Source organism: Rhinolophus hipposideros (assembly GCF_964194185.1).
Source record: "Rhinolophus hipposideros genome assembly, chromosome: X".
Lineage (NCBI taxonomy): Eukaryota > Metazoa > Chordata > Mammalia > Chiroptera > Rhinolophidae > Rhinolophus > Rhinolophus hipposideros.
The window spans coordinates 52439194-52462411 of NC_138046.1; the positions used below are offsets into that span (position 1 = coordinate 52439194).

The 23218-nt window shown below is 38.1% G+C and overlaps 1 protein-coding gene and 1 pseudogene across 2 annotated transcripts in view; one reads left to right on the top strand and one right to left on the bottom strand.

Moving 5' to 3' along the window:
* Nucleotides 1-23218, bottom strand: part of IL1RAPL2 (interleukin 1 receptor accessory protein like 2) — a 760470-nt gene that overhangs the window by 548279 nt on the left and 188973 nt on the right. The gene's annotated exons all lie outside the window — the stretch shown is intronic.
* On the top strand, nucleotides 6009-6705 carry LOC308494444 (mannose-binding protein C-like; annotated as a pseudogene). The gene has a single exon. The product of its transcript is annotated as a mannose-binding protein C-like (transcript).

Genomic DNA, 23218 nt, shown 5'->3' on the forward strand with positions numbered 1-23218 from the left:
CCATAAGCATTCCATTGAAAATAATTTAATTTAAATAATATAAAACTATTATAAAGTTAATTATAATATTTATAGCTGACAATCATTGAATATTTACTATGTCCCAGACACCTAAGTTTATTACATGCTAACAGCAGCAACAACAACAAAATCAATAGCTACCTCTATGAAATACTTGCTGCTATGCATTATTCTAGGCATATTAAATATGCTGTTGTAGCTAATACAACTATCTTTAAGGTTGGTATGATCTAATTTCTATTTTGTAGGTAAAGAAAGCAAGACTCAGAGAGGATAAATAAATCTTGAGAGGTCACATAACTTGAATAGTGAAGTCAGGATTTGAACCCAGGTCTACTAGACTTCTAAAACAATGGTCCTATCAACTACACATATGACCACCTAGTGATATAAAAAAGCATTAATTTTATAGTCTGTATAACATGGTAGAGAGTGCGAAAATGCATTTTCTTCCCAGATATTCATTCTTTCAACAAATTTATTTAGAGCCTACCATGAGCCAGGTAACAATGCTGGGATAATAGCAGTAAAGATATTCTTTATTCCTCCTCCCTTTACCTCACCCACATCATCTGATCCATTCTCAAGGCTTGTTGGGTTTGATATAGGATCATAAATTGGAGCGAGAAGAGTACTGACTTCCACTAGAAGGTCAGAGAAGACTTCTTTGAGGATGGCCACAGAAGCTTGTCACAATTCCCATTGCTGAGCCTAACATGTCTTTTGGCACTGTCCTCTGCCCCGTAAAATAGGCTGTCATTCAGAAAGGTTACTTAAAAATTAAACAAGCAATTTCTGATCAAGAACGTGGGGTAAGTAAATGCTGTGCTTGCCACCTCTCACGACCACATCAAAATTACAATTAAACTACAGAACGTCATTGAGAATCACGTGAAAATTACCTGAACAGAAGTCCTACAACTAAGGACATACACAAGAAGCCAACTTGAGACTGCTAGGAGGGGCATAGATGTGGAATGGGCTGATTCCCCACCCCGTGTAACAGTTAAAAATCAAGAGGGACATCTCAGCTTCAAAGGTCCTCTCTGAGGAGTGAGGGGTCCTAGCCCCACACCAGGCTCCCAACTTGCAATCCCACCCAAGCCACTTCCACTGGCTTTCCATACAAATGGGCCATCTGGGCTCATGCTCCAGACTTTTCTAAAATCTATCAAAGTTCCACACATCCTAAACAAGGAGCATCTGGACTTAGTGTATCCCATACCTCTTGCTAAGCAGCCCCAAGCCTGGCACTAGCCACAGCTGGACTCAATTTGTAGCTTAGCCTCTCCTCAAAATCTCAAAAGCCCAGTGAAGGTAGCAGTCATTTGTGAACTGCTTTGTGGCTCATGTCAGGTGGCCCTGGGCAGGGCACAGGTTGCTGCTTAACTTGGACTGTAGCAGGACTGCTCCCAGGAGGCCCTAGGTCCAGCATGCCCAGTAGCCAGCTTAGGACCCAGCTGGACTACAATCTGGCTGCCTTCCAGGATGAGGATGACATATCCAAAGGGCATACTGGGCATGCATCAGAGCACTGTTCAAGTGAATCCACCTTCACAGGGTCAGCCCTTGCACTACATCTCCTCCATTGTACTCATGGCCAGTCCTCATTACTAGTCAGCCTGAGTGTCAATCCCTTCATTGATTTGCCAACAGCAATCAAGTATCAACTACCACAGAAGAGCACACAACACACACAATGTACGTATCTGCAGCACCTGGCTCAATTGACCAGGGAGATTGTATCACTGGGCCCCACAGTGTGCCTAATATATAAGGCCACTCTACTAAGACCAGGAGACATAGGAGCCCTACCTAATACATAGAAAGAAACACGGGGAGGCAGCCAAAATAGGGAGACAAAGAAACATGTCCCAAATAAAAGAATAAAACTGTGCTTCAGAAAAATAACTAAACAAAATGGAGACGAGCAATCTACCAGATGGGAGAACTTCAACAAGGAGATAGGAAACATAAAATGAAGATCACAACATGAAAAAGAACCAGTCAGAAATAAACAATATAGTAGCTGGAATGAAGAATACATTAGAGGGAATCAACAGTAGCTTAGATGAAGCAGAGGGTCGAAATAGCAATTTAGAAGATACAGTACCATTCAACAACCAATTAGAACAGCAAAAAGAAAAAAAGAATAAAAAATGAGGGTAGTTTAGGGGGCCTCTGGGACAACATCAAGCATACCAACATTCACATCATACGGGTCCTAGAAGGCGAAGAGGGAGAGCAAAGAATTGAGAACCTATTTGAAAAAATAGTGATGGAAAACTTCTCTCACCTGGTGAAAGAAATAGACCTACAAGCCCAGAAAGCACAGAGGGTCTCAAACAAGATGAACCCAAAGAGGCCCACAGCAAGACATCATAATAGAAACACCAAAGGTAAAAGAAAAGAAAGATTTTTTTTTTAAAGCAGCAAGAGAAAAGAAATTAATTACCTACAAGGGAGCTCCCATTAGACTGTCAGCTGATTTATCAACAAAAACTTTGTAGACCAGAAGGGATTAACACAAAATATTCAAAGTGATATAAAGTAAGGACCTACAACCAAGAATACTCTAACCAGCAAAGTAACCATTTAGAATCAAATGGCAGATAAAGAGATTCCCAGACAAGCAAAAGCTAAAGTAGTTCATCACCTCCTAACCAATATTACAAGGAATGTTAGAGGGACTTCTTTAAGACAAAATAAATAATAAATAAATAAATAGATAAATAAAATATGAATACTAAAATGGCAATAACTACATATCTGTCAACAATTACTTTAAATGTAAATGGATTAAATGCTCCAATCAAAAGATAGAGGCACTAAGGACAACCAACATGGTGCAGTAGGTAAACGCTGTGTTTACCTTTTTTTCACAACCACATCAAAATTATAACTAATCTACAAAATAACCATTATTGAGAATTGCCTAAAATCAAGGTGAACTGAAGCCTTTCAACTAAGAACTTGCAGAAGAAGCCACCTCCAGACTGGTAGAAAGGTCAGAGACGTGGCACAGGCTGGTCCCACACCCACGCAGGACCATTAAAGATTGGGAAGGCTATTTCGGCTGTGGGGGTCACCCAGCCCCTGAAGAAGTGAGAAATACCAGCCTCACCCCAGCTCAGGGTTCCAGTAGCTGGGAAAGAAGTCCCCATAATTCTTGGTGGTGAAAAACAACAGTGGAGACTGTGAGTGAGAATGCAGCTGCACTCACAGGTGCTCCTCTTAAAGAGACTGCACGCAGATTTACCCACCAGTGGAATCACTCACTCTGAACTCCAGCACTGGGGCAACAGTTAGAGAGGTGGCAGAAACAAATGGTGGGGAATTGAGTTATCTAGCTTGGAACGGGGGTTGGAGAAGCTGCTTTCTCCTGGATGGAGGAGCTGGCAGAGGCCATTGTTTCCTTGTTTAGCCCTCCCACTTCCTAGCGGGCGAACACAGCCAGCCACCATTTCTGAGTCTCCACCTTTCGTTCACCCCACCCTGGCGATTTGAGACCTGGCCCTGCCCAATTTTTGGGCACACCTAGGCTGCTTTCAGTGGCTTTTTCATGCAGACCATTTGCCTTGGCTCAACCTGAACTTTCCTAGGGTCTCTCAAAGGTTCATGGAACCCAGATAAGCAGTATCTGGCTTGACTATGTACTGTACCTCTGGCTGAGCAGCCCTAAGCCAGCAATAGTGTCAGCCAGCCTTGGTTCATGGCTTAGCCTCTCAAGGCTCTTCCAATCACAGCACGGGCAACAGACATCTGTGGATTTCTTTCTGGCTCCTGCTAGGTGGCCCCAGGTAGGGCACAGGCTGTGCCTGAAGTAGACCTACTGCAGATCCCCTCAAAGGTGGTCCTGGAGCTGGGGCCCCAGTGTCCAGCTTCAAAATGACCTGGAGATTCACCTAGGAGTCACCAAGTATGACACACCCAAGGGGTGCATTGGGCAGGCCCCAGAGGCCTGCTGAGGCAGATCCTGCTCTGTAGGATCAGCTCCTGCACAACAACTCTTCCACTGTAGTCAAGGCCAGTCCTTACAACCAGTGAGCACAAGGTCCCTCACATTAACATGTAATTATCAACCAAGGCACAACTAAACTAGGAGGGCACACATAACACACACAATGGACACATCTGGAGTGCGTGGCTCAGGTGACCAGAAAGACTGCGCCACTGAACCCCACAGCACTCTTACTACATAAGGTTACTCTACTAAGACCGGAAGACATAGCAGCCCTACCTAATACATAGAATCAAACACAGGGAGGCAGCCAAAACACGGAGACAAAGAAATACATCCCAAATGAAAGAATAGAACAAAGCTCCAGAAAAAGAACTAACTGAAATGAAGATAAGCAATCTATCAGACACAGAGTTACAAACACTGGTTATAAGAATGCTCAATAATCTCATAAAAATGGAGATGGAAACCATAAAAAAGAACCAGTCAGAAATAAAGGATACAATAAGGGAAATGGAAAATATGTTACAGGAAATCAACAGTAGATTAGATGAAGCAGAGGATCCAACCTGTGATGTAGAAAATAAGGTATCAGAACATCCAACCAGAACAGCAAAAAGAAAAAAAGAATCCAAAAATTTGAAGAGAGTTTAAGGGGCCTTCAGGACAATATCAAGCGTACCAACGTTTACATTATAGGGGTACTGGAAGGAAAAGAGAGAGAGACAGCAAGGAATTGAAAACCTATTTGAAGAAATAATGACAGAAAACTTTCCAAACCCGGTGAAAGAAATGGACATACAAACACAGGAAGCATAGAAAGTCCCAAACAATATAAACACAAAGAGGACAACACCAAGACACATCATAATCAAAATGCCAAAGGTTAAATACAAGGAGAGAATCTTAAAAGCAGCAAGAGAAAAGCATTTTGTTACCTATAAGGGAGCCCCCATAAGACTGTCAGCTGATTTCTCAACAGAAACATTGCAGGCAAGAAGGGATTACAAGGACCCTTAGGGGGACTTCTTTAAGATGGGAGGGGGTTTAAGGACAAGTGAAAGGGACAGGGATTAAGAACAACAAATTGGGTGTTATACAGTAGTGATGGGATGTAGGTTATAGCAAGAGGAGTATAGTCAACAATATTGTAATAACTAGGTATGGTGCAAAATGGGTAGGTATTAGATCTATCAGGATGATAGATGGGAATATGGTTGGGATCGGGGTAAAAAAGTTGAAGGCATTAAGAAATATAAATTGATAGTTAATACAGTATGGGTAATATAATCAACAATGTTGTAAAGATCATATCCGGTGCCAGATGGGCACTGGACTTATCAGGGGGATCACGTCATAGACTGTGTAGATGCCTGACCAATGCGCTATACACCTGAAGAGCAGAAGTAGAATAATATTGAATTTCAACTATAACTAAATATATAGGTACATATAGTCACAGGATGTAGAGTATAACATAGGGAAGATATTCGATGGTATTGTAACAGTTATATAAGACACCACAGGAGTAGGAGCTTATGGAGTGGATTATCACTTTTTGAGGGTTTTAAATGTCTAACTATTACATTGCTTTGTACACCAGAAACTAGTAAAAAATAAAAATAAAATAAAAAATGCAAACAGCTGTAGAACGAAGTCCCCAAAGCCCCTGGAAATGCTAAGAAGAGTTTAGCACAGCCCTAAGAAGAGTTGTTTATAGAAATGCTAAGAAAATTTTACTGCAGCTCTGAGAAGAGCTGTTTATTAACCTGGTACTGAAGGCCAGGTCTGCACTGCCCCAGTGTACACAGTGACTGGATCCTGCAGTTTTCAAGTCCAGCCTTCTTCCTTATCCTGAGGCATCTTCCGGAGCCCCCGGCCAGAAGTCCAGCTTCCTTGTCTCTGCATCCTTGCTCTGTAGAAGCCCCAAACACAAGAATGTACTTCCAGGAACTGGAGAGAGATCTGGCACGCTGCTAGGGCCAAGGTAAGAGGTTTCCAGAGAAAATGCTACCCCTGTGTGGTGATGGCATCTTGCTCAGAAACAGAACCCTATAAGCATGTCCCAAAGACCTGTCCTGTGATCACCTGTGGTTCTCCAGGCGTCAACAGCTTCCCAGGCAAAGATGGGCGTGATGGTGCCAAGTGAGAAAAGGGAGAACCAGGCCAGGGGCTCAGAGCCTTACAGGGTCCTCCTGGAAAGTTGGGGCCTCAAGGAATCCCAGCGCCCCCTGTGTTACCAGGAACAGTAGACAAAAAGGGAGACCCTGGATAATGTCCATATTGCAGTAGTGGCCTTGCTGCTTCAGAAAGAGAAGCTCTGTGATCAGAATTGGACCATATGAAGAAAAGACTGCTCTTCTCTCTAGGCAAGCAAGTTGGGAAGAAGTTATTCTTGAGCCGTGGTGAAAAGATGACCTTTGACAAAGTGAAGGCTCTGTGCGTCCAGTTGCAGGGATCTGTGGCCATGCCCCAGAATGCAAGGAGAACAAGGCCATCCAGAATATAGCCCACAGAATTGGCCTTCCTGGGCATCACAGATGTGGAGACTGAAGATCATTTAGTTGATCTGATGGGAAGGACTGTGACCTACAAAAATTGGAATACTAATGAGCTCAACAACGCTGGCTCTGGGGAAAATTGTAATTATGCTGACAGATGGTGCATGTAATGATGTGACCTGGTCATCTTCCTCTTTGGCACTTGGTGAGTTCCTGGTCTGAGGTGGCATGTTCCTCAACCCCCGACCCCTGTCTCTTTACGTCAGCTTAGGCCCACAGTCTGCTTTGAAAGATAAATCTGTATCAATTTTCCCATAGCCATTATTGATTTTCCCCTTTGTGGAGACTCAGAGAAAATGAGAATAGACTGAACGACGGGACATGGGAAGTGAGAAGTGAGAAGAAACTGACAGAGGTACAATGAAAGTTTCTGGTTCAGATCCAATTACTAATAATAATCACTAACAAAAACAACAACAAAATTGTAACAGTAGTAGTAACTAGTAGCAACAATAGCAGTACTACTGATAATATATTTTCAATGTTTACTATGAATCAGATCCTATATATATTATGCATCTTATATTAATTATTTATGTTATTCATATAATTTATGTAACATTAGTATAAGTTATATAGTATTTTAATTAGGTTATGCACTTTTGTTTGAGGAGTATAACTTGCTAAGGTACAAAAATAAAATGGATTTATTTTTCTATTTACTATAAAAAAAAGATAGGGGGACTGAAAGGATAAGAAAACAAGACCCTTACAAATGCTACCTACAAGAGACTCACTTCAGATTGAAATACATACAGTAAAAAAAAAAAAAAAGTAAAAGAGACAAAAAAAGAAAAAAAAAGTAAAAAAGTAAAAAGTAAAAAAAAAAAAAAAGTAAAGAGACGAAAAAAAGATACTTCATGAAATTGAGAACAAACAAGCAAAAAAAGCTGGGTTAGCCATACTTATACCAGACAAAATACACGTCAAAACAAAGGCTATAACAAGAGAGAAAGAAGGACCCAGTAATCCCACTACTTGGTATTTATCTGAAGAAACCCAAAATGCTACTTTGATGGGATACGTGCATCCCTATGTTCAATGCAACATTATTTATAATAGCCAAGATATGGAGACAACCTGGGTGTCTCCCAGGAATGGATAAAGAAGAGGTGGTACATATATACAAGGAAATATTATTCATCCATAAAAAAGAATGAAATCTTGCATTCTGCAACAACATGGATGGACCTAGAGGGTATTATGCTGAGTGAAGTAAGTCAGACAGAAAAATACAAATGCCATATGATTTCACTTATATGTGGAATTTAATGAATAGGATGAACTAACAAAGAAAACAGAATGAAACTTACAGATATAGAGAATATTTTGATGGTTGCTGGATGGGAGGGGGGTTGGGGAAATGCGTGAAAAAATGGAAGGGATTAAGAAGTACAAATTGGTTGTTACAAAATAGTCATGGGGATATAAAGTATAGCATAAGGAATACAATCAATAATATTGTAATAACTATGTATGGCGTCAGATGGGGAACAGATTTATAGGGGTGATCACCTTGTGAGTTATATACATGTCTAATCACTATGTCATGCACCTGAAATTAATAAAATATTGTATGTTACCTGTAATAGAAAACTAGAAAATTATTTTTAAAAAGCAAAACAGTATTCTGTTCATTGTGTTTCAATTTTCTCTCAATGCAATAAATCCAAACTGTCTGAGCAGGGAGAAGACTTGAAGGCAAAAGGAGTGAGCCAAGCTTGAGGCACAAGTTGTATAAACATATCTCCAGTGCTAATGATTAGTGCAGCATTCACAAAGAAAATTATCCATTTAGATTTTGTCTATTGAAATGAACAAAATGAAAAGAGTCTTCCTGCCTTTGGGGTATTTTGTGGGACAATTGAAGTATCATGATGCATACAAGGAGGCGGAGATTAGAGCCCATTGTGTGCACCATGCAGTACCGGTCACTAACACATCTCCCTATGTCTTGGATGTTTAAAACAGAATCAATAAACAGAAAATTAAAAAAAAATATATATATATATATATTTTTTTTTTTTCAAAAGATACAATTCCCCATACAAACAAAAAAAGATGCACTGACCTTTATTTTTCTTTTATTTATTTATTTTTTAATTTATTGGGGTGACAATTGTTAGTGAAATTACATAGATTTCAGGTGTACAATTCTGTGTTACATCATCTATAAATCCCATTGTGTGTTCACCAGCCAGAGTCAGTTCTCCTTCCATCACCATATATTTGATACCCTTTACCCTCATCTGCCACCCCCCCACCCTTACCCTCTGGTAACAACTAAACTATTGTCTGTGTCTATGGGTTTTTGTTTCTCATTTGTTTGTCTTGTTCCTTTGTTGTTTTTGGTTTATATACCATATATCAGTGAAATCATAGGGTTCTCTGCTTTTTCTGTCTGACTTATTTCACTTAGCATTATACTCTCAAGATCCATCCATGTTGTCCCAAATGTTCCTATATCATCTTTTCTTACCGCCAAATAGTATTCTATTGTGTATATATACCACAACTTCTTTATCCATTCATCTATCGAAGGACATTGTGGTTGTTTCCATGTCTTGGCCACTATAAACAAAGCTGCAATGAACATTGGAGCAGACGTGTCTTTATGTATAAATGATTTCAAATTTTTTGGGTAGATACCCAGGAGAGGGATTGCTGGGTCATATAGTAATTCTATTTGTAATTTTTGAGGAACCTCCATGCCTTCCATAATGGCTGCACGAGTCTGCATTCCCACCAACAGTGTATGTGGGTTCCTTTTTCTCCACAGCTTCTCCAACACTTGTTACTATTTGTCTTGTTGATGATAGCCATTATGACTGGGGTGAGGTGATATCACATTGTGGTTTTTATTTGCATTTCTCTGATGATTAGTGATGTTGAGCATTTTTTCATGTCTATTGGCCATTTGTATGTCTTCTTTGGAGAAATGTCTCTTCAGGTCTTCTGCCCATTTTCCAATTGGGTTGTTTGTTTTTTTGTTGTTGAGCTTCATGAGTTCCTTTTATATTTTGGATATTAGCCCCTTATCGGAGGCACTGTTTGTAAAAATCTTCTCCCATTCAGTTGGTTTCCCCTTTATTTTGTCGATGGTTTCTTTTGCTGTGCCGAAGCTTTTAAGTTTCATGCAGTCCTATTCGTTTATTTTAGCTTTTACTTCCATTGCCTTTGGAGTCAAATTCATAAAATGCTCTTTGAACCCAAAGTCCATAAGTTTAGTACCTATGTTTTCTCTTATGCAGTTTATTGTGTCAGTACAAAAGTCCATTGCATTCCTATATACTAACAATGAAATCTCAGAAAAAGAAATACAAAAAACAATTCCCTTTGCAATTGCAGCAAAAAGAATAAAATACCTAGGAATAAACTTAACCAAGGATGTGAAGGACCTATATGCTGAAAACTATAAGACATTTTTGAAAGAAATTGAAGAAGACACAAAGAAATGGAAAGACATTCCATGCTCATGGATTGGAAGAATCAACATAGTTAAAATGGCCATATTACCCAAAGCAATATACAGATTTAATGCAATCCCCATCAAAATCCCAATGGCATTTTTTAAAGAAATAGGACAAAAAATCATCAGATTTGTTTGGAACCACAAAAGACCTGAATAGCCAAAACAATCTTAAGAATGAAGAATAATACTGGAGTTATCGCACTCCCTGACTTTAGCTTCTACTACAGGGCTACAATAATCAAAACAGCATGGTATTGGCAGAAAAACAGACACATAGACCAATGGAATAGAATTGAGAACCCAGAAATAAAACCACATAAATATGGACACATAATTTTTGACAAAGAAGCTAAAAACATACAATGGAGGAAAGACAGCCTCTTCAATAAATGGTGCTGGGAGAATTGGATAGCCATGTACAAAAGAATGAAACTGGACTGCTATCTGTCACCATGTACCAAAATTAATTCAAAATGGATCAAAGACTTAAGCATAAGACCTGACACAATAAACTGCATGAACTGACTTTTAGATAAAGTAAAATATTTTCTTTCAATATGAAGCTCTGACTCAAACCATAGCTTCCTGTAAAGTCTACCCTGAATTTGGTCCCCAAAACACACACACACACACACTCACTAAGACCTACGCATCCTAGATTGTTTCAAGGTTTTTATACTTTTTATTATCTAAAATACAGTAGAATGCCTCTTTGAACCATCATATTTTACCTTGATATAGTTTTAAGGTATTTCCAAATTTAAACCAGGTAAGGTAGGGATATTTTGTTGGGGTAGGGGGCAGCATGTGAAATGTACAAGGTGTGATCAACAAATACGGTGAATATTTAAATTAAAAAAATATTACAGTAAAAGGCACATTGCCATTAACCCCCCTCAAAATACTCCCCCTTGCTTTGATTACACTTATCCCATCGTGCTTCCCACTTTCTGAAGCAGTTCTGGAAGTTCTCTCTCGTGAGTGTCTTTAGTTGCACTGTTGTGGCTGACTTTATGTCCTGAATCGATTCAAAACGTTCACCTTTCATGGTCATTTTGACTTTGGGAAAGAGCCAGAAGTTGCATGGTTCCAGATCTGATGAATACGGTGGAGGAGGACACACCATAAAGTTTTTATTTGATAGATATTGTCTTACCAGAAGTTATGTGTGACACGGAGCATTGTCATGATGGAGGATGAAACCATTCGCCCATTTCTCAGGCTGTTTTCTATGTATATCATTTCTTAGAGGCTCTAATAAGCCCTTATAATATTTAGAGTTCACCAGAGTGTTCCTGGGTACAAACTCAGCTCACACAATTCCATCAAAGGAAAAAAATACAATTACTGGTAACATCACCTTGATGTTATATCTTGATTGACATGCTTTGTATCGCAGGAGGAGGACTGGGTGATTTCCACTGAGAATGCTGAACCTTGGTCTCAGGATCATAACCACAGACCCAAGTTTGATCTCCCATGATGACATGTCTTAAAAATCTGGAATCTGAAGCAGCATGATCACGCAACTCCAACAAAATTGACAAACACTGTTGCTTTTTTTCTACGTGTTCAGTCAAAACGTGAAGAAATTTCGTACTTAGTCTCCTCAGGTTCAAATTTGTTATTAAAATGACGGAACCATAAGAGATGTTTAGATCCTCAGAAATTTCCCTAATAGTCAATTGCCTGTTCGATCAAATCATTTTGCTTACTCTTTCAACATTCTCTTGGGTTTTTAATGTTGAAGGGCATCCCGATCTCAACTCGTCTTCAATTGATTCACAACCATTATGAAATTGCTTGAACAACTTGTAAACCATCTTCATGGTCACTGCAGCATCACCATAAACTAATTTTAACATTTCATGTATTTCTTTAGCACTTTTTTTGCAGTTTGAAGCAACATTTCATGTAAAAGTATTGTTCATGATCCATTACTTACGGCACACTTTACAACACACCCTCTCTCAACTGCAGCTCACACCCAACTGACTGCACCGAACAAGCTGAAACTTGTTCCACACTGTTACTAAGGTTTGACACATCATTTCCTTGATTGAAGATCCCTGCCTTACCATTGGATGGCACTCAGCAACAGCATTAACAGTATGTTTTGATGACACCTGGTAAGGTTATAAACAATCATTGCTTGTATTGGCCTAAAATCTATGGATTGTATAGGGCTGTGCTGCATCCTAGGTTTATTAAAAATGTGTACTGTAATTCTAACCCATTGCTGTGTCCCATTCCCTGCCTCCTTAAGAAAAAATAGCTTAATCATGTATTTACCAAATATTTACCGGCAGTCTAACATGTACGGTATCGTAAAAGAGCATTACATCATAAAAGTCTCCTTTGAATTGAAGAAATTATTATCAAATCAAGGAAATAAAACAGGTATATAAGTCTCAATAATGTAAGAGGAAAAGTAGTATGAGACTTTCATTCATGTAGCATTAATTGAGTGCCTACTATTTGACAGAGCTAAGAGCTAAAATACAATGCTGAGCATAATAGATATGATACCTGACATCATGGTTCATACAGACTAGCTAGTAAGGAAATCAATTAAACAAGTAATTATAATACAATGTGGTAAGTATTATGGCAAGGAAAGGGTACTGTGCCATGGGACATTAGATCAAAACTTAGGGATTCAGTGAAGTTTCCTGGAGGAAGTTTTTCAGGCAGTATAGATAGCATATGTGAAGGTCCAAAAAAGTGAGAGGCAATAAGATTCAGCAAGCAAGAGGATGTAATGGTGAGGAAAAAATGCATTCAAGGAATTTCAAGCTTAGTAAGGCTAAAGGAATGTATGCAAACAAAAGAATAGCAAGAGATGAAGCTGGAGAAATAGGCAAGGATTCTACATATGAGGCATAATCAAATAATATAGTGGATGCTGCTGCCGAGTGCCATCCAATGTAAAGGTAGGGACCTTCAGTAAGGGAAGCAGCACATGGAACCTTAGTAACAGTGTGTGACAAGTTTCAATTTGTTTGGTGCAGTCAGTCCAGTGTGAGCTACAGTTGAGAGAAGGTGTGTTTTAAAGTGTGCTGTCTGTCATGGATCACGAACAAAACATTAACATGAAATGGGCAAATGGTTTCATCCCCCATCATGACAATGCTCCATCTCCTTCTGGTACACGACAATTTCTATCTAATGAAAACATCATGGTGTATCCTCATCCACCTTATTCACTGGATCTGGCAACGTGCAACTTCTGGCTCTTCCCCAAAGTCAAAATGACCATGAAAGGTAAACGTTTTGAATTGATTCAGGACATCAAGGAAGCCAGGACAGCACAACTAAAGACACTTAAGAAAGAGGACATCTAGAACTGCTTCAGAAAGTGGCAAGAATGATGGGACAAGTGTGTTCAAAGCAAGGGGGGATATTTTGAGGGGGATTAATGACAATGCATCTTTAACTGTAATGATTTTTTTTATTCAAACATTCACCATAGGTTTTTTACCATACTTGATAACTTCAATAATATGTTAGACAATCTAGGCTTTAACATGAAGATTGTATAAAACCACTCAAGAAATTTACAAAGAGAGGTACCAGACCTAAAACTATAGCTAAGTTACGAACGGATGGCATGGTGGAACAAGGAGACACAGAGTGATCTGTGCAGTAGTCAATTTTAAGGATTAAAGTAGACATATACAAGATGAACTTTAGAGGTAAAGGTTATAGGGCTTCAAGATTAATTAGATATTGGTGTAGGCAGTGACAAGGGATGGCTTCAAGGTTTCCAGATTAAGTAATTGGGTAAATGGTGATGTCTTTTACTGAGATGGAGAGCACTGGAAGTTTTATAGGCCATGAATGATAGCCTAGGCAACATATGATACGCTGACAAATGGTTTAAATCTATGGGAGCATAGAAAAGAGAAGGATCCCTTCTGACACTGAATTATTGTAAAAGAGGCAGCACTTGAACTGGGTGGGATTTTCAGAGGTTAGGGTAGTGAAAGAAGGCAAGTCACACTCTAGGAATGGTAAATTATCATAGCTGTTTAGAACACAGGGTTTCTACTGGGGTACACTGACAAGATGTGAAGGCATACTGGGATTTAAATTCAGCAAGCTTTGACTATCATGCTAAACAGTTGCAGTCCAGGATTGCCACTATCAGTATGGTCTTAGGCAAGTCATTTAATTCTTTTTTACTCAGTTTTCTCGTTTATGAGATGAATGGCTCCCAGACTTTTGGATTTAACGGATCAATAAAATATTTTAAAAGGATGGGCATGAAGCAACAACAGATTGCCAACATCATTTTGCCAAGTATGGACATTAAAAAAACAACAAATAAATTTAAAAAATCTGTCATCTATTAGTACCATCACATCATAAAATAAAGAACATTTCAAGACAAAAGTGCAAGATAATTTCAAATAAATTTTAATGGATAAATTTAGTTTTGTGGAATGCTCATTTGTCTTTACTTTTCTCCTTTCACTGAGGATTGGTACAAATTTCTGGCATTGGTCCAAAGACCAGGGCTTGGCACCCACGGAATTATACTCCAAGATTTCTTCTAATGGTGACATTCTAGGATTTCACTGATTCTTAGGAGTCTATTCATGATGAAGTAGGAAGCCATTAGAGGACTTGGGGGTGTGAAATGATACCATCAAAACTAAGTATTAGGAAGTTAATATGGGAGATCTTGGAGGAAAAAAAGGAAGCAGTCCAATCATATGGCTAACACCAAATCTGAGGCATGAAATATCAATGGCAAATAACAAAATAGGTCATTGACAATGGTAATGGACAATCGGAATAAATATGTCCAGTGCTACAGATTTTGGCAGTGTACTGTTTAAGTCAGATGTTGTTCAAAAGGGTTGGCTTCACTGTGATTCCCTGGGATCCTGCCCAGCCTAGCTTGTACATCACTGATAGGGCACTCTCAGTTCCTGGGTGGCGAGCCCCACCCCACAAACGGCTGGATGCTTTTACAGTCCACGGCAGCATGGAAAATGTTTGGGGCTGAGCGGTTAGCCCCAGCTTGCACTACTGCCTTTCTTGGTCAGTTCTTGGTTATCTGCAGGCCCAAGGCAAGTGATAGATGGCTGCAGTGTTCTCAGGGAGTTTTGCAGAGTGGTCAGCACAGGCACAAGAACTGAATCTGAATTTACTTTGTGAAAACCACTGGCCATACACCGTGACTCCCTGGGACCCTGCTTCACCCAGCTTGGATGGCATGGTGGGGAGCACTGTCACCATCCAGTCACCCAGGCAAGCCTGCACACGTAAGGAGTCTATTTCAGTGGCTAAGTCTAAAAGGCAGCCAGGAGATGGCAACATGTCTATGGGTTCCTGGACCTTTTTCTAAGCAGACCCAGGCCCAACATTTGCGGCAGCTGGCCTCGGTTCACAGCAAAGCCACCCCCACACAATCCCAGGTCCAGTACAAGCAGCAACCAACAGCAAACAGTTTTCTAGCCCCTACCAGGTAGCCATGTCCGGTCACAGGCAAGGCTGACATTAGCCTGCATGGGAGTCCCTCCAAAGGGGCCCCAGAAACAACACACCCAAAAGCCAGCCTCAGGCCAGACCAGAAGACCACCTGATTAACTGCACAAGCAGTACTCCCAAAGCGTGGTCTCAACAGGCACAAGAGCCTGCTGGGGTGAAACCCGCTCTGACAAGACAGCTCCCACACAGCAACTATGCTGTGGACATAGCCAATCCTCACAGCTAGTTAGCCTGAGAGTTAATCCCACTCACAGATGCACCAAAAGCAATCAAGTTTCAACTACAATAGGAGAATATACACAACACACACAAGGGACACTCCTGGAACACATGCACAGGTGATCAGGGAGACGGTGCCACTGGACCACACAGGACACCTACTACATAAGGCAAAGACTGAGAGGCATAGAAGATCTACATAATACATAGAAGAAAACACAGAGAGGCAACCAGAAAGAAGAAACATGTCCCAAATATAAGAACAGGAGAAACCTCCAGAAATAAAACTTAGTAAAATGGAGGCAACCAACCTACCGGAGACAGAGTTTAAAACACTGTTTATAATGATTAAGGAACTTGGTGAACTTCAACAAAGTGATGGCAAGCATAAAGAAAGACTTAGAAACCATAAAAAGCACCAGTCAGAAACAAAGACTAGAATAACTGAAATGAAGAATGCATTACAGGGAATCAACAGTAGACTAAATAAAGCAGAGAATCCAATCAGTGATTTAGAAGCGGAAGTAGCAGATAATACCCAACCAGAAAAGCAAAGAAAAATAATAATTAAAAAAAAGATAATTTAAGGGACCTCTGGGATAACATCAAGTGTAACAGCATTTGCATCATAGGAGTACTACAAGGAGAAGAGAGGCAGCAAGTGATTGGGAAACTATTTGAAGAAATAATGACTGAAAACTTCCCTCACCTTTCAAAGAAAATAGACATACAAGGCCAGCAAGTACAGAAAGTCCTAAACAAGATGAATCCAAACAGGCCCACACCAAGACATATTATAATTAAAATGGCAAAGGTTAAAGACAAAGAAAGAAACCTAACAGCAGCAAGAGAAAAGCAACTGGTTACATACAAGGGAGCTCCCATAAGACTACCAGCTGATTTCCCAATAGAAACTTTGCAGGCAAGGTAGAAAGTGGCAGGAAATAATCAAAGTCATGAAAAGGAAGGAACTACAACCAAGACAGTCATTCTAAAATGGAGAGAAAAAGAGCTTCCCAGGCAAGAAAAAGCTAAAGAAATTCATTATCACCAAGCCAGTATTACAAGAAATGTTAAAAAGACTTCTTTAATAAGAAGAAAAGTATAAACAAACAAACAAACAAACAAAAAAGATCAAATATGAACAATAAAATGGCAATAACCTAAAGTGATTACCTATTAGTAATCACTTTAAATGTAAATGGATTAAATGCTCCCATCAAAACACATAGAGTAACTGAATGGATAAAAAGACAAGACCCATACATATGCTGTCTACAAGAGACCCACATCAGATTGAAAGACATACATAGAATGAAAGTAAAGGGATGGAAAAATATGTTTCATGCAAATGGAAATGAGAGAAAAAGCTTCGGTAGCAATATATAGTATAGCAGACAAAATAGACTTTAAAATGAATACTAAAATAAGAGACAAAAAAGAACATTACATAATGATGAAAGGATCAATCCAACAAGAGACTATAACCCTAGTAAACATCTATGCATCCAACATAGGAACAACTAAATATATAAAATATATATTCGCTGACATAAAGGGAGAGATCGACAGTAACACAATCATAGTAAGGGACTTGAACACCCAATCGACACCAATGGACAGATCTTCCAGACAGAAAATAAATAGGGAAAGGGAGGCCTTAAATGATATACTAGACCAGATGAATTGAATTGATATTTTTAGAGCATTTTACTGAAAGCAGCAGAATATACATTTGTTTCAAGTGCCCATGAAACATTTTCCAAGATAGACTATGTTAGGCCAAACAACAAGACTCTATAAATTTAAGACCACCTCAGGGATACTGTGGATGCCTGATCATGGCATTGTACACCAGAAGCTAAACATTAATGAATGCCAACTATAATTTTATATATATAATGTGATGGCTCGGTGTGAGGTCGGAGGGATAATGGATGGGGGGAGGGGGGTTTACAGTGTGAGGGATATAAATGATGAACGTCTAAGTATTACCTTGTCTTGTACACCTGAAACTAATAAATTAAAAAAATAAAATAAAATAAAGAAAACTGAAATCACACCAAGCATCTTCTCTGACCACAATCAATAGTATAAAATTAGAAATCAGTTTCCAAGAAATTAAAATTGATTTTTTGTTTCTTCATTTGTTGTTTTGAAAAACACACAAATACTTAAAGGCTAAATAATATTTCACTAAATAATGAATGGGTTGAGAATGAGATGATGGAATAAATCAAAAGATACCTTCAGACAAACCAAAATGCAATGACCCAAAATCTACAGGACATAGCAAAAACAGTGCTCAGAGGAAAATTCATAGTGATGCAAGCCTAACTCAAGAATCGAGAAAAACCTCACATCAACAGTCAATCTTTACAAGTAATGGAACTGGAAAACAAAACAAACACAGAAAACAATGTCAAAGACAGTAAAAGGAAGGAAACAAAAAAAAGATTAGAGCAGAAATAAATTAAATAGAGACTAAAAAAACCCAACATAAAACATCAGTGAAAGTAACAGCTGGTTCTTTGAGAAGATAAACAACATCAATAAGCCTTTAACCAGACTCATCAAGAAAGAAAGAGAGATGACCCAAACAAACAAAAACAGAAAAAGAAAAGGAGAAGTAACAATGCACATCACAGAGATACAAAACAATTTCAGAAAATACTATGAGCAATTACATGACAACAAATCGGACACACTTGAAGAAATTGATAAATTCCTCAAAGCATACAATCTTCCAAGGCTGAATCAAAAAGAAAGAGAAAATCTGAACCAACCAATTACTACTATTGAAATGGAATCTGTAATCAGCCAGCTCCCAAGAAACAAATGCCATAGACAAGATGGCTTCACAAGTGAATTCTACCAAATATTCAAAAAAGAGTTTGTGTGTTTAATACCTATTCCTCTCAAACTATTCCAAAAACTTCAAGAGGAAGGAATGCTCTGAAGCTCATTCCACGAGGCCAGCATTACCTTGGTCAAAATCAGACAAAGACATTACAGAAAAAGAAAACTATAAGCCAATATCCCTAATGAACATAGATGCAAAAATCCTCAACAAAATATTATCAAACTGAATTAAGCAATTCATTAGAAAGATCATACATCATGATCAAGTAGGACTTATTCCTGGTATGCAAGGTCAGTTCAATATCCACAAGTCAATTAATGTGATATACCACATAAACAAAATGAAAAATAAAAATTATGTGGTCATATCAATAGATGCAGAAAAAGCATTTGACAAAATCCAGCACCCATTTATGATAAAACTCTCAGCAAAGTGGGAATAAAGGGAACATATCTCAACATGATAAAGGCCCTATATGACAAACCTACACCTAACATCATATTCAATGGGGAAAAGCTAAAAACAATATCCTTAAGATAAGGAACATATATAGGTAAGACAACAATATCCTCTTTCACCACTTTTATTCAACATAATACTAGAAGTCTTTGCCACAGCAAAGAGACAAGAAAAATAAATAAAAGGCATGCAGATTGGAAAGGGAGAAGTAAAACTCTCATTACTTGCAGATGACATGAATACACACACACACACACACACACACACACACACACACACACACACATATATAATTCGAATACAGAGATCCCTAAAGAGTCTACCAAAAGGTATTAGAAGTGATAAATGTATTCAAAAAGAGGCAGGGTACAAAATTAATATTCAGAATTTGACTGCATTTTTATGCAGTGAATAATGAACTATCAGAAACATAAATTAGAAAAAAATCCCATTTATAATTGCGTCAAAAATTAAATACCTTTGATAACTCCAGTGTCCATCTGGCATCTTACATAATCATTACAACATTGTTGATTATATTCCCCATACTGTATTTCATATCCCCATAATTATATTGTGACTAATATTTGCTCTTTCTAATTCCTTCCCCCCCCCATCCAGCAACCAACAGGTTTTTTTTTCTATATCTCTGTGTCTATTTCCGTTTTGTTTGCTCATTTATTCTGTTCTTTAGATTCCAAATATAAATGAGAACATATGGTATCTGTCTTTCTCAGTCTGAGTTATTTCACTTAGCAGAACATGGGAGGTAGAGAATAGCATAAGGAAGATAGTCGATGGTATTATAATAGCTATATAAGATGTCAGAGGGGTAGTAGTTTGGGGGAGGGGAGTTAACCCTTTGTGAGGGGTGTAAATGTCTAGCTATTAGGTTAGTGCAAAAGTAATTGCGTTTTTTGCAATTATTTTTAACTTTTTAAATTGCAATTACTTTTGCACCAACCTAATAGTATGTTGCTCTGTACACCTGAAACTAATAAAATTAAAAATAAAATATCTAGGAATAAATTGAACCAGTGAAATAAAAGACCTGTACTCAGAAAATTATAAGACATTGAATAAAGAAATTAAAGAAGATACAAATAAGTGGAAACATATACCATGCTGATGGATAGGATGAATTAATATATCTAAAGTGTTCATACTGCCCAGTGCACTCTATAGATTCAGTGCAATTCCTATCTAAATGCCAACAGCATTTTTCACATAACTAGAACTAATCCTAAAATTTATATGGAATCATAAAAGACCCCAAATAGCCACAGCAACCTTTTGAAAGAGAACAAAGCTGAAGTATCATGCTACCTGATATCAAACTATACTACCAGGCCATAGGCATCAAAACAGTGTGGTATTGGCATAAAAAACAGACACATGGATCAATGGAACAGAATAAAGTACACAGAAATAAAACCATGCCTATATGGTAATTTAATCTACCACAAAGGAAGCAAGAATATACATTGTGGTAAAGACAGTCTATTGAATGAATGGTACTGGGAAAACTAGACCGATACATGCAAAAAAAGAAAACTGGACAACCTTCTTACTCCATATGAAATAATAAACTGAAAATGGATTTAAGACTCAAATGTAAGACCCAAAACCATAAAACTCCTGGAAGAAAACTTAGGCAGTAAACTCTTTGACACAGGTCTTAGCAATATCTTTTGGGATATGTCTCCTCCAGCAAGGGCAACAAAAGAAAAAAATAAACATATGAGTAGGGGACTACATCGAACTAAAAAGTTTTTGCACAGCAAAGAAAACTATCAGCAAAACAAAAACACAGCCTATTGTGTGGGAGAAGATATTTGCCAATGATACATATGAAAAGGGATTAATATCCAAAATTTATAAAGAACTCATACAACTCAACGCCAAAAAAAAAAAAAAATTCATACAGATGGCCAATATACATATGAAAAGATATTCAATATCACTAATCATCAGAGACATACAAATAAAAACAACAGTGAGATATCACTTCATATTTGTCAGGATGGCCATCATCAATAAATCAACAAACAAGTATTGGTGAGGATGTGAAGAAAAGGGAACTCTTGTGCACTGTTGGTGGGATTGCAAATTGGTGCAGCCACTATGAAAACGATATGGAGGTTCCTCAAAAATTTTAAAATAGAACTATCTGATAACCCAGTAATTCCACTCCTGGGTATTTATCCAAAGAAATCCAAAACACTAATTTGAAAAGTTATATGCACCCCTATGTTATTGCAGCGTTAGTCACAATAGCCAAGATACAGAAACAACCGGAATTCCTATCAATCAATGATTGGATTAAAAAGAAGCGGTCCGTATATATAAAATGGAATATTACTCTGCCATAAAAATGGATTCTTACCATTTGCAACAACATTGATGGATCTAATGGGTATTATTGCTAAGTGAAATAAATCAGACTGAGAAAGATAAATGCCATATGATCTCGCTTATATGTGGAGTCTAAAGAACAAAATAAAGGAACAAATGAAATAAAAACAGACTCATAAATACACATAATAAACTGATGGTTACTAGATGGAAGGGTTTTTGGGAGCTGGGTGAGAACGTTGAAGGGATTAAGTACAAACTGGTAGTTACAAAACAGTCATGAGGATATAAATACAGTGTGGGGAATATAGTCAATGATATTGTAATAACTATGTACATCGTCAGATTGGCGATAGTCTTATTGGGATTATCACTTTCTGAGGTAAATAAATGTCTAATCATTATGTTGTTTTGTATGCCTGAAACTAATACAAATAAATAAGTAAATAAATAAATAAATATTTAAAATCTAAAAAATAAAATAAAAGGGTTGACCTCAGAAGGATCATTTGTAACATTCATTTGACTAGGAGATTTTTCAGGAATTTGACTCAAAAACATTATTTTTTTCAGGCCGAATGAATTCAAACCACAATTTAGAATGCCTATGGGAGGAAGATTGTATATTATTCATATTGTGCTAAAGAGACCAAGGAATCAATTGCTTGAATGGGTTGAATCATGCAGAGGAAACATATGCTAATGAGGGGCTTAAAATAAGTGCTTGGAGAGGTCACAAATGCAAAACAGTCCTATCATGCCATAAAATCAAAGCCAAAGGACTCAAACAGAAAATCAGAAAATAAATAGCCCTTTTAATATCCTGAGCTATTTTTGCACCAACGCTTTTCAAATGAGATCACAAAATAAAAAGAGAGGGTCATTATGTGAAAATTGATTGAAGAGCTCCTATTCTCTAAAATTACTGAGTTAAATTTTCATACCTCTACACTTGTAGGATATTTTAGATTCTAAGGTTTTAGAGAAAAAATGCATACATGTTTAAAACGGCATGATATTCAACAGAAGTTGCCTTTGTTTTACTTTATTTTAACTTGTTCAAATAATAAAACCACTATAGACCTTGCAGGCCTGTAGACAGAAGGTGCTGGGGTTGAAGTGTCAAAACTGGAAATCAAAATTTCTAACTGCATCACCATTTGGAATCTTTATCCTTTAATTTTGATGAGCTTACTGCAAAGCTTTCAAAGCAGAGTGCTGTGGGCCACTGCAAGTCACAAGTGGGTTACACATGGCTGACATACGAGCATATTGATCTCGTCAACCCTTGGTGGTCAGAGTATCCTCCCTTTACACCAGTTTGCTGAACAAATAATTATCATTTCCAATGTGCACCACAGCATTAAAAATATTGGCAGCCTTTTTGGAGCACTGAGATGGGGCCTGGAGGTTAACTCTTACATTATGGTAATAGTTCTTACATGGGAGTCTCTATAAGAGTGATAATAATAATAGTTTACACTTTCATGGTGTTTGCCATTGTGTCAGGCAGTGTTCTAAGTGTGTTTTAACTCGCCTAATCCCACCACAATCCAGGAAGTATTGACTCTTAATATCTATATTTTACAAATGGAGAAGAAAGGAGGAGTTACAGTTAAGGTCACTGAGTAATTGGTAGAGCTGGGATTCCAACTCAGGATGTCTGACTCCAGAGTCTTCATTTTAACTACCTTTTATACAAAAAATTAAAGGAAATGCTCTGGTAAGAGGCCACTGGGCTAGCACTAGGGATTGGCAGATAAGGGCTGGAAGCCCAATGCAGGGAACAATAAGTTATTGGTCCAGAG